This window comes from Varroa destructor, unplaced genomic scaffold, assembly GCF_002443255.2.
Source record: "Varroa destructor unplaced genomic scaffold, Vdes_3.0 BEIS01000005.1, whole genome shotgun sequence".
Classification (NCBI taxonomy): domain Eukaryota; kingdom Metazoa; phylum Arthropoda; class Arachnida; order Mesostigmata; family Varroidae; genus Varroa; species Varroa destructor.
This window is the reverse complement of record NW_019211458.1, coordinates 36,760,551-36,772,574: the sequence shown is the minus strand read 5'-3', so window position 1 is coordinate 36,772,574 and position 12,024 is coordinate 36,760,551. Positions and strand designations below refer to the sequence as shown.

Below are 12,024 nucleotides of genomic sequence, written 5' to 3'. Positions count from 1 at the left end.
ACCGTGGGTTTAGCTCCATTATAGATAACAGGTGCATATAAGACGGCCAGTATGAAAGCAGCTCATTGAGACTTTACGTTATGGTATGAAAAACAATTGGGCTCCAATAGCTTCTTTTAATTTGGTACTGATGAGTCCAGTGTACCATAAATCAGCGTCCAGGTCCCATGAATTTTCCGTTCATCGAAATGCTTTTATTTAGACATGGCGATAATCAGAACTATAGAACAATAGGTAACTGCAACAGCCAGATGTTCCGGTTTGGTTGGATTGATGTAATATAACTAATGTAATAATAATCTATGAAAATTACCCCTTGCAATTGACAGTCATCGATACAGGTGGCCTGGCGAATATTGGACCGGCGAGAATCTGGCCTCTCGACTAGTCTATGATGCGCTTCCATCGAGAATAAGCGGTAGCTACTTCCGTAATTAAATGGCGCTATAGATAGCGCTAGATACAAGTACACAACAGGGCTAAATCCACAGTGGATCTTGTTCATGCACAGGCGATTACAGTAGCGCCTCCTCTGCTTCTCAGCAGAGATATACACACACTAATTTGAACAATAACGAGCCATGAAACATTTCCTTGAGCTAAGTAAAAGACACCTAACACTGTAAATTCTACCGTGGTTTTGGCGGCTCTTAATAATGCCAGCGTGCCTGGTCTGCAGGACCTTTGCGCCTTTACCAGGACAATGACGTCAAATTACTTGTAGCCTCTTTCGTTGCGATTTTACAGTTAAGCTAACAACTCCTTTCTATCAGATACAGCCCCGCACGATATATATGCCGGGGAAAGTAGCCTATTAAGAAGCAGCTCAGCTGAGGTGCTGAAAGAGTTCTTCGGCTTGGAAGGTGTCACGAAGGTTGATGACGTATGGTGAGCGCCTGTCGTTTAGTCTTTGGGATAAATGCCCTCTGACTTCTCTTCTTTCGTTTATTTATCTGCAAATGACAACAAACATAATAAGCGATGTGCCGTTCATATGAACTATCTTACAGGCCTCACACACTGATCAGGAACTATTTGTACTTTAAAAAATGGCTTGTTTGCTTTCGATTTTCGGTACTGCATTTGCAGCGGCAGTGAAGGTATGGGCTCAGGTTGCTCCGTGATGCCTCATGACCGCTCAACTAACAGCTTCTTTAGATACCACTTCTGGGTTTCTGGATTAAATCTTGCGTACGTGAACACGTATTCAAAGCTAACCTGGACAAACTGATACGTTCTTATCCCATGCAAAATATATCCCACAAAACTCAATCGAGTAAACATAAATTCAAAGATAATTTCGTAAATTCTAAGATGTTATTCTTTAATTTTATTGGGCTCATATATATATATATATATATATAACGTCATCATTTTCTTCACGCAATGCGCATTCAATAACGTCCAAGTATATGCAATCTAGGGCATCGTGGACACTGTTTCAGGCCCTTTTTCTAGCACCGACTCGCTTCGACGCCAATGTCGGAAGATTTTACTTAAAAGCACGTTCTGAACATGCACGATCCTTATCACTGTTGAGAGCCTCTTGATCCTCGGAGAACCCGATAAGCGTTTCAGACGTGATATGCGTACTGACTCTATTCCCCTTTTGCCGATGGCACAGTTTGTCTCGATGACGGTAACGCTAAGGTTAAATTGTCGTTTATTTAAAGGAATAAAATATAATAAAACGTCAATCAACATAGGCTAGCTTCTCCCTCTGGCACTAAGACTGTCTAGGCTTGACGGGCTGACTCTATTTCAGAGACGTACGTCAATTGAGCTCATCTTCGGTTGACGTCGAATAAGTGTTTTTGAGTCAGAAACGAATCCCGCCATCGGATAGGCACGCAGCACCAGCTGTAGTGCACGTAATATATCGCCATGGCAAACACCGCTGTCAAACACTTCCTAAGACTAACCTGAATAAGAACCATAGTCTGTTTGAAAAATACACGACTTCTAGTTATTATGTAGAAACTAACGGCAGCACGTCTCTAAATTTCCAAATGTGATCTTACCCGCAAACAAAAACGATAAGAAAACAGAACGATAAGAAGACAGGAGACGACTAGAGGCATGCTTATGTTATATTAGAGGCGCTTATATAGAAATCTGCTCTGTACAGTCAGTTATTTCTGACAGGGGCCCGACCGCTGTTCCTATATTCTTATTGTGACCCAAGTAGCTCTGATCCTGGGCTTGATGCAAACGCTGTTATGAAAATGGTAATTAATAACTTTATGTAAAGCGGTCCGTCTAGACTGCTCATCACTTTGTTTCGACCGTACTCAGACGGTCCCCAAAGGACAGTGAGGCCTGAGGTATAACAAAAAACTAATTAATAGCTCTTCAAAGCCAATTAGACCACAATGCTTGTAATACAGCGAAAATTATCCAAATTAACGACAAGTAATCAAAATATTATAATTAGAAAAGTGAAAATGGGCGCGTAAATAAAGCAAAACACTTCGTCAGATCCGACTCGGATAGGTCCTCACTGGCTCGTCTAAGATTATACATGAAATATAACTGAGTCTTTATTAGCCTACGGGGAATTTGTGTGGTGCATTGTGTAACATATACACGCGTTATACGTTTTGTATTTTTTCCAATTTAGTAGCCCTTCACTTCGTGTATAATCATCCGAGTTCCAAAGGGCAATCAGAAAAGGGTTTCGGTATGCCGCACGATTGAAATCTACTTCTAATTACTTTATAGATTTTTTCTATTCCATACATTGAGTTCCAAGTTACCGCACATTTTTTTCGCAACAAATAGCATTGCCTAATAACTTTATGCTAGCTATATTATTCTAGAATAGCTTTATAACGGAGTCAATTTTCTACAGTGTTTAGCGACTATCTATCGCTGTCGTCCACCACTATAACCTAAACAGGGATCTGTTTCGATAAAATAGGCGACTGCCAAACGTTGTTCTTCTAGCATGCTTAGTTATGGACAAGACGGACTTGAACAACGTTTTTAGCTTTAACGAAACGAAGTGGTGTGTACACGAAAACTAACTCAAAGGATACCCGGAGGCTAACACTAGGTAGCAGAGTTCGGCCTGGGAAAGCCTGACTAGCAAACGGTGAAAAATAAACAAGGAAAAACACTAGAAAAAAAACGCGCACACTTTGTTTTATCAATAATACGCCTTCTGTGTAGCGGAGTTTTAGGTATGGACTAAAGAATATAGCTTTGCGCTTCTAACGCTATTCTTTAGAGTAATAAATAGAGCTGAAATAAAGCTGTACTAAATGCTTATTTGGGAAATACACATGCTTCTAAACCTACATCTCTTCTCGTCTTCTTGGTTGTGCATCAGCGATTCTTGTGTTTTTAATAATAAAAATGCTCATTTTTGAAGAATAATAATAATAATAACGCCTTTTAGGGCGTCAAAACTTCGGTTGAAATCACACTGACCACTTAAGATTTTCAAAAATAAGTTGCACCGATTGTTGGCCTTCAGATTCTCTGACATCGATTGTGCCTCTCGTAGGGTTGCTGAACTTCCTGCATATAATAAATCGCATGCCAATACACATATGTGCCCGTTGGCTTACTAATGCTACCAGTTTTTTGTTAATGGAAATGTCTTAGCCAGAGCATTAGTCTCACTCTCATAGCCAGGGGTAGTCACTTTCGGAAAATGCTACTCACAGACATGATCATCGTCTAATTTCCTCCATAGTCGTTTTCAAACAACATTTAATTTACGCTAAAAACTCCTGTTTTCTTCTTCACGACGCTGAGAAGCTTTTCGTGTAAAGAAAGAGCATATTATATAATTGTATGCATCCTCTGTCTGTATAAGTTATTGGGACTCGGTTGCCTCCATAGAATTTGAAAACGAGTTTTAGAAGTTAGAATTTACCGTCTACATAAGCCCGCATGTCATATGCGATTTCTTAGTTGTTGCTTGCGTTCCGAAGTCTAAATATAGACTTTTTACCCTTCCAAATTTCTTAGGCACCTTTCCAGGGAAATTTTAGTGACTGGCAACTGCTTAGCCAGACGTCGTTTTTCAGTATGACCTAAGGACGTTCGAATGTTGCCTAGAATGGCGAAGTTACTCCTATTTTTTGACGCTCTCCGGTAATGTCTGCTGGTGCTAATGTTTTCTTTTCATACTTCGAAGGCTTGTTTGAGTAAAAGATGCTTCTTTCTTTATCAGAATGTTTTTTTTAGTTGTGGGTCAAGTAGGAAATGCACCCTAGTTATTCAATTTTTCTTGCTGTTCTGATCATTGATGGACTGGACGGCACGGGCAGTATTAAAACGGGCAAGAATAACGGCGTCGAACTGTTAGGTCGGTAACAGGTCGAGCATTACCTGATTAGCGGACGGCATCATAAGCATCCCTTGAAAAACACAGTTGTTAAGTGAGTATTTACAGCTCAGGTCTTCGAACATCATTGTTATTTGAATGCAAATTTTCGAAACGGAAGTGTCTATCTAAATATTCCTTCTCGACTCTGCCTTATGTAGTGGTAATTTGTCTAAGAGATTATAATATATATATATATATATTGTATAACATTGCTTTAACAAGCTGAATTGTATAAATACTAATAATACTGCCAAAACGAAGATAAACAACAAACTATATCCTACTTATTCAATGGACGTTAGGGCAGCGCGTTTCTTCTGTCTTCAAGCACTGTTTGATCTTGTTGATTTATCTGAATTCATTATGATCTTCTCGTCGTGCGCGTTATTTGGACGTAGAGTTATTACCTTCAAGATAGTGAAATTACTTCTACCTCTCATGCGGCATAACCTAGAACATCAAGGGTTGAAAGGCACCTGTGCATACTATACAATGTCTAATTAAACTGGATCATATTAAAAACAATCTAGTGTAATTGTTGTCTAGAACAGGTCTCTCGCTTCCATAGCCACTTTGTATCGATTAGAAAAAAAAACTGAAATTGTAGCACAATTATTTTTCATTCGAGTCATAAAAGTAAAGATAAAATCTTTATCGCCTTTTTAATGACAAATTGTTAAACTAAGAACTAACACGTTTTTGTGTGCATTTCGGCTAGGAGTATGTTGAACGGAGTTCAACTCAGTAATTTTTCATATCCTTCTGTATTCAAAGGACTTAATCACGGCAATCGTAGCCATAACGTGCTTTGTTATCTATTCAGATGTGCCAAGCACAACGGTCAGATAGGATAGGCACGCTTCTTTCTAGTGAGCTCCACGTTGAAGGCAAGCGCCAAATGAAATGACTCCTTTCAGCAGTAGCTGAATAGCGTCAGTATTGATGTCGCAATCGACGTGGTGCGGGGAGATAAAGAGATTTAACATTTTGTATTCTACGAGCTTTATTTTTCTATTTGCAGCTCTGTTGGGTGAACCATTAGGGCAGCTGTCCTTTAGCGCCAACGCCTTCCCTTTTTACTTTCGGCGTTGAATGTCCATAGCGAGCGAGAAATACGGTAAGGTAGACAGGGGTGGGAGCTTTACGCGGTAGCTGTTCAAGCTACGCAGAGTATAACGTCCATATAGGTTACGTTAAACACAACTTCAGACGAAAAGAAGAGCGCGTTGACTAGAGCCTCAGAATACACGCCTACCCTGAAACAGTTAGAGATGTATAATGCTCGCAGTCTCAACCGGAAGACAATAAATAGGTGGGATAGAACTAGTTAAGACATCAATTTCTACTGAATAAAAAAAAAATTGCAAAAATGGGCTTGATCTAAAATATCGTTTTGAAATCAATGGTGAGATGCACGTTTTTTATTTGAAATTACCTTCGAAGTATCTCATTCTTACAACTGGGTAACGAACGGATCGTGACAAAATCTCTCATCTACATCTGCGGAAAAGTCGTTGAAATTTTCGATCAACAGGATCGAAAGAGTGAGTTAGCACGCGATGTATACATGAAGGAAAATTTATATTAAATATTAATTTAATTCAGTTTTCTTATTTTTACGCCAACGTGAATGATTATGATGAAACATGCATAAAATATCTATTATTGAACAAGGCGTTAAAGGAGATCGTAAGCGTCACAAAGGGGCTAGAATTCAATCATGCATCAAACCCGTTAGGAAATATCACGTTCGTTTCTATTGGATTCGATTTGGCACTATTATTAAGCCCGTGGCAAGATGGCTACAAAACGACACGGACAGGGGTATAACAGATCCTCAACCGACCCAGTGCTACGAAGGTGGCCAGCCTACCATAAGCTGACTTCGCTATGTCGTTGAAATATCGTTCTTATTAGATATTCTGTTATTCTTTAATGTTAAACAAATGTGTTTTCGCATCAATTATTCTTTTGGAGTTTATTTATTTTCTTTTGGTACAGCTCAATTTGATACTCATTTCTTATGTTATTGATTGTTTTAACTTTAAATCTTCTATAAAAAAAAAAAAAAAAAAGTCTTCCCTTTCTTAAATGGGGCGTACTAAGGGTTATACTTCTTTCCTTTGTTAATATGCAACGAGCTCTCCAGCAACCCGGCACTTAGGAAAAATCATATCGTCCATTTAATAAAAGAATAATGATAAGATAATAACCAAAAAATAAGACGAAGTAAACTCAAAAGCTATAAATAGCATTTTTATTTTGAAGGTCCACTCTTTAAAGACACAAAATAGTTTGACGAATATTCGAAGAAGAATTTCGAAGGTCAAACTAACGAAGTAGCGAATGATTAAGGAAACAAAATAAGATAAGTTTAAAAAATTCTGCGTATCGGTATATTTTTACCCCTTATACTTTAGCAAATGAGTTGGTTCGATTACAGTTCAATTTCTCTTAATGAAAAACCTTTGTAAATTTCAAGTTACCTGTTTTGTCGCATTTCTAATAAAGATGGTACTGCTAGAAGTTACTAGGATTCAAAATTTAATTCGATACAGACTAGTACACGCTACTGCTTATGATTAAAGGTAAAAATAGACCAAACAGATGATCAAAGATCAGTGCAGGTGGATACTGACAACGTTTCAAAATCGCATATTATAAGTTAGATGTTCAAGTTTGGACAAGAATATGCCATCTTAGAATTTACAGGATAGGTTATACATTTTATATAAAAAAAAAATCCGCCAGAGGTCACCGGTTTCGAGCGTAGCCAACGTTACAAGTTTCCAATGGTTGCTCTGTTTTTCCTAAAGTACGGGGGCCAGATCCAAGACAACAGACTGAATCTTTTGATTACGTCCTTTCTCAAATTGTTAAATTGGTAATTCTGAAGATGACAAATATAAATATAGCTGACAGCTTCACACAAGCCTATGCTGACTCCTGAGGTTATGTGCAAAAGTTAACCGCGCAGAAGATTAAGCACTAGTGCAGGTAGTCTTATAATACCCTGGGAATTCGAGTTTTCTAATGTGTAAAGACAGAACTGAACAGAACAAAGTTAAAGCCAATCTCATTTTAGTATCTGACAAGGAGAGAGACTTCGAAATGCTCGCAAAACTAGCAAATATAAAGAATCTACCTTAGAGTCTTGTAAGTGACATCATTAATACTCTGGACGATATTTTCAATCAGTGGAAAGTACGAGGGGACATAAAATTAACAATATATTTGGAAAAGTCTCCGGTTTTCAATTAGATAAAGAAAAAATAATCGTGTAACTGCAATAGTTGAACAGGTAGAAAAGGAAAAACGACGTTTTAGCCATTCAAGCTAGGCCATACCTTTCTCAACGAAAATAAGACAATTTTGTCATGGCCTATAGCGATAAAAAAAAATGGCTACAAGCACTTAGATGGATACTTCTTGCAAAGCGATTTTTTTTGTCTATCATGTCTAGGAGCATTACAATCGTTCCTAAATTAAATCTTGGCCTACTCAAAACATAGGACGTGGATTTAAAATGCCAGCGAATGTTATGCCCCTTTCATGAGCGAGAAAGCAAATATAAATAGTTCTTGTGGCCCTCAGAGCAATATCCAACTCTTATTGTTTTAGCAACAATTGTTATTTTTCAATATGTGCCCCTCCTTATCCTCTTTCTATTTGGATGGATAAAACATACTAATTTTACCTAAACATTCTATGTACGTTGAAACTGAGCGCGACAGAGTAACATTATCTAGAATTATAGTACAGCTCTACGCCGCTGGTGAAGCTTGCAAGCTACGAGCTTGTTTAAATTGTTTTTAAAACGTTAACTGCTATGAGGACCCCGACTGAAAATAAGTTTTTAGGAAAAATATTTTCAGAGTGACAAGTGATGATGGATGAGTGAATCCGATAGGTAGCCGATGCTCTTCGAAGGAGAGTTTGAGTTACACAATTTAGGTACCATTAGAAACTTTCAGCGCAATCCCTGTTTTGTGTGGGCTAAGAATAAGTCCCAGCCCCGATGAACTTCATTCCAGTGAGGCCACTAATTCTGAGTTCCTCTTTTGCAGGTCGGGCCGGAATTAAAGTATGATGAACCGAATTCACGAAGAATTCCAATGTACTCGACGTACCTTGAGCTAAATATTCCAGTCTCTTAAAATATCCTGATTTTTACATAGGTCGTTCAAGTTTCAGGCAGTAAACTGAGGCACTGTTTAACTTTAGCATCATTACAGCAGGACTCAGCTTAACGTTGCTACTAATGGAAAATTAACGCACGGAGCAATTAGAATATTTACCTTGCAGTGAAGCGTTATAGAATTGGTACTACGTGGTCGTGCGTGTCATAGCTGAAAATTGATTTTCAAATATAAAACAAATGCGTTTTCATTTAGTTTGCCTACAGAGACGCTGAATAGACTTGAAGAAAATATTAAAGCTGGACCAATATTATGCGAAAAAAGCGTAAAAAAAAATATTCGATGGCTGAAAGCAATGAGTAAGTAATGAATAGAAATTTTCGGTTAATTTTCGCGAGGCCTACGGTTGCTAGAGGATGTAGTCGAATATGGTTCGAACTAGACTGAATTTTCATTCAAAATCTGAAAATCAATACTGGCTATATTTTTTTTTGCTATGGCTTGCGGAGCTTGCTTACGTAACAACAAAGTAAAGCTTATATGTGAAGCATCTTGCTGCTAAGAAAAATACTCTCAACGTAGCAAAACTCCGCTCTGTAGGTAGTAAATAATAATATTTATAGTTATATTTAGTTTCATATCACGTATACTTCTCGTCGTGGGGGAAAATTTGGCGATATCAATTACCTGTTGGTAACAAACTGGTAAACCGATGTCGGTTCCCCTTTAGCGGTGCAGTTACTTGAGTATAATATTCCCTGTTTTTTTTTTATTGGATCTTTATGTCAAAACGTACCATCGAGAAGCACAGATGCTCTATGTATGTAACGTCTTATCTTAGGTTTCTTCGATGCAGTTGAATAATGAAAAAAATTACATTTAACTATGACACATAAAACAACCGTCAACGGTAACTTTGCGCGTCGATAAAAGCTGGGGGGTAGCGTTTACCTTTGTCCGTTGTCCTTTTTGACATTACTATAATAATAGTCCAGATTAGCGTACTGTGCCACCTCATCAGAGTTAGTTAGCTTTTACAATTTTCGCTTTAGTAAAAGGCATCGTACAAGGTTCTCGTTTTACAGTCTATTGTCAACTTCCGGATCTATCTAGGTCAATTTGAAGAACGTAAGCCATGTGTCAATAATTCGTCGATTCATTAAAGTATACGAGCGCTGGAGTGGCATAAGGTAAGGATACTTCAAGTGTGAAAAAATAGAGTGTCAAGCGATCGCTAAGCAATGGACACGCTCGACATCAACTGCTCCGTTCGCAGCTTCATACATATTGTCCTAATGGTGCACCCGTTGCTTCGCATAGGTAACAAGTTAGCCGGCGGTAACTTCAATGGCCTGTGCCGCTCTCGAATAGAGTAGTAGATTGTACATTTTGTAAAAATTCATCGTCAAACGAATGCCGTAGGACTACGTGAGCTTTTGTTCCAAGAATTCGAAAATTATTTGCTCACACATCTAACTTGAAGATTCGATGTTGAAAGCAAATGTTACTTAACGATAAGGTCGACAAGTGTCCCGACAGTTACGATGCGTCGATTATTGTTATAAGAAATATTATTTAAAGGGTTAATGAGCCTAGAAGGTAGGTTTTTGGTTTTACTAAAGTTTGCTGATGTTGCTGGGTGGTAACGGGGTGTCTTTCACTCTAACTAATCCGTTTTGTCCTCTCAAAAGGTTTCTGCTTTCGTACCACTGAATGCGTGCATGTCCTTTCAAGGATAGGTATGACCTAGCTGAGATTCTGCGTAACATCGAATTTTTACTGGCGGTACCCCATCGCCGAAATCCGGTAACGGTTCAATTCGCTATCATGCCATAGTACTGCTTTAAAGGAAAACAAGTTGCAGCTAGAATTTCCCTATCGATCGCATTTATATATATATATATATATTTATTTTAGGTTTTCTGAGGCTTCGAACCACTAACGCTTTCACAACATAATATAGATCATTGAGCATCTGCTTGTTGTACGTATCGTCAGAGTCTGCGTGGCAACTACTCCCACGATATTCGTGCTTAGGTCATCAATTGACCTAATTTAACCAGCACGGCCTGAAGACTCCAGTAATCTGTTATTTAATTCGATTATTATATAATGCCCATTTTGCACCTATTGCGCAGTGATCACCCGCTAAAATACCCTGAGGTAAGACTTTTATCAGCATATAATTTGAGTGAGCTCTGGCGCTGTCCTCATACTATGTTGTAGCCTGTTATATAACCTGTGGGACCATTCGGGCGGGGCGAAAGCTAGCTCTATAGAGCATAAACGGATGTTATTATGTTATTTAAAAATTGAGCGAGCCTAATACAAATTGGATTTCTTATCCAGAGCTGCACAATCTGTAAATGGGGCAATAGCATTTTCATAACACGCGATGTCGTTCACAGTTGATTTTGAAACACATATGGCTTGTTCTAGATAGAAAAATCTAGACTTAAACGGGCATAGAGTATAAACAACCATTTGTTACCTTCATGTCAATTTCTATTGAACAGACAATCCATGAGCTGGGTCACTTGCTTTCATTTGTGCTATTGTCGTATAGCTTACATAGAGGATTATTGTCGCATTAGTATTCGTATCGGTTAACCCAACTATACATTGATTGTCTCTAATATTTTTTTCATTACCTTTCTCTTGTAGTATATTCGAATTTGTGATACGCCGAGTTATATATATATATATATGCGGGTGCATATATCATCGCAGGGAACGTCTATGTGTTTTTGGCACTCTGATCCTCTAACTTGTAGGACTGTTGGGGTATTGATTGCGAAACTGGTCATAAAAATCACTGCTGGCATACTGTATCTCTCGAGAAAGATCTCCTGTAGTTTTTATAGCCCTGTTGGTCTGCTTAGGATAAATTGCAACAGCCTATGGTTGACAAATTAATGTATTATACGATTCTGGTTACATATTTGAAATCACTATACCTAATGTATTGGGATGTATGTATACTACGTGCGAAGAAGCGCGACCTTCATATATATATATATATATAATGCTAAAAGATATATCACAAATACTGATTGATCGAACGCGGTTGGGTGTAAAAGCCCTACTTACTAGTCGATATTGTGAGTTTCCGACGAAATTTCTATAATTTAGTAGCCGTGACAAGGGCCACGCTTGACGAATCCATTCAAATTTGACGCCAGGCAAATGCGTGTCCGTGTGATGCCTTCCCAACTGAAGTGGATAGCGGAGAAACCATGGAAAAGGATGCTATCTGCCGGATAGCTGACAAGCGAAGGTCATCCTTGTTTTCTCAGGTCTATACGGATGCCAGCGCTGAGGTAAGGGGCGGAAGAGGCTCAGTTGTGAAGATCAAGTGTGCGAAAGAAAACCTGAGAGAAAAACGGATGAATCTAGCCCGGAGAGCAAGCGACGGTATACAGTACGAAGTCGTCAGATTCGGGCAAATAGAGACACGATGTCGAGAAGATTGGTGCTACCTTAATAGATGGGAGTATGAGCGTACCAGAACAACTGGAGGGTTACAACGGGAATCGCAAAAATAAT

General features: G+C 38.6%; 1 long non-coding RNA gene across 6 annotated transcripts in view; it reads right to left on the bottom strand.

Annotated features, from left to right (window-relative positions):
• The window catches only part of LOC111251554 (uncharacterized), a 115,886-nt gene that overhangs the window by 84,238 nt on the left and 19,624 nt on the right, over positions 1-12,024 (bottom strand). Inside the window, exons 4-5 of one of the 6 annotated variants that reach the window (XR_015327779.1) lie at positions 5,775-5,839; positions 5,290-5,595 (exon numbers count right to left, since the gene is read on the bottom strand). The exons of 2 other annotated variants lie outside the window; for them this stretch is intronic. This is a non-coding gene — a long non-coding RNA (uncharacterized LOC111251554). Of the gene's footprint in view, positions 1-7; positions 954-5,289; positions 5,596-5,774; positions 5,840-12,024 lie in introns of those variants that run through there. 3 more of the 6 variants (XR_015327783.1, XR_015327780.1, XR_015327778.1) reach the window with 3 other exon arrangements.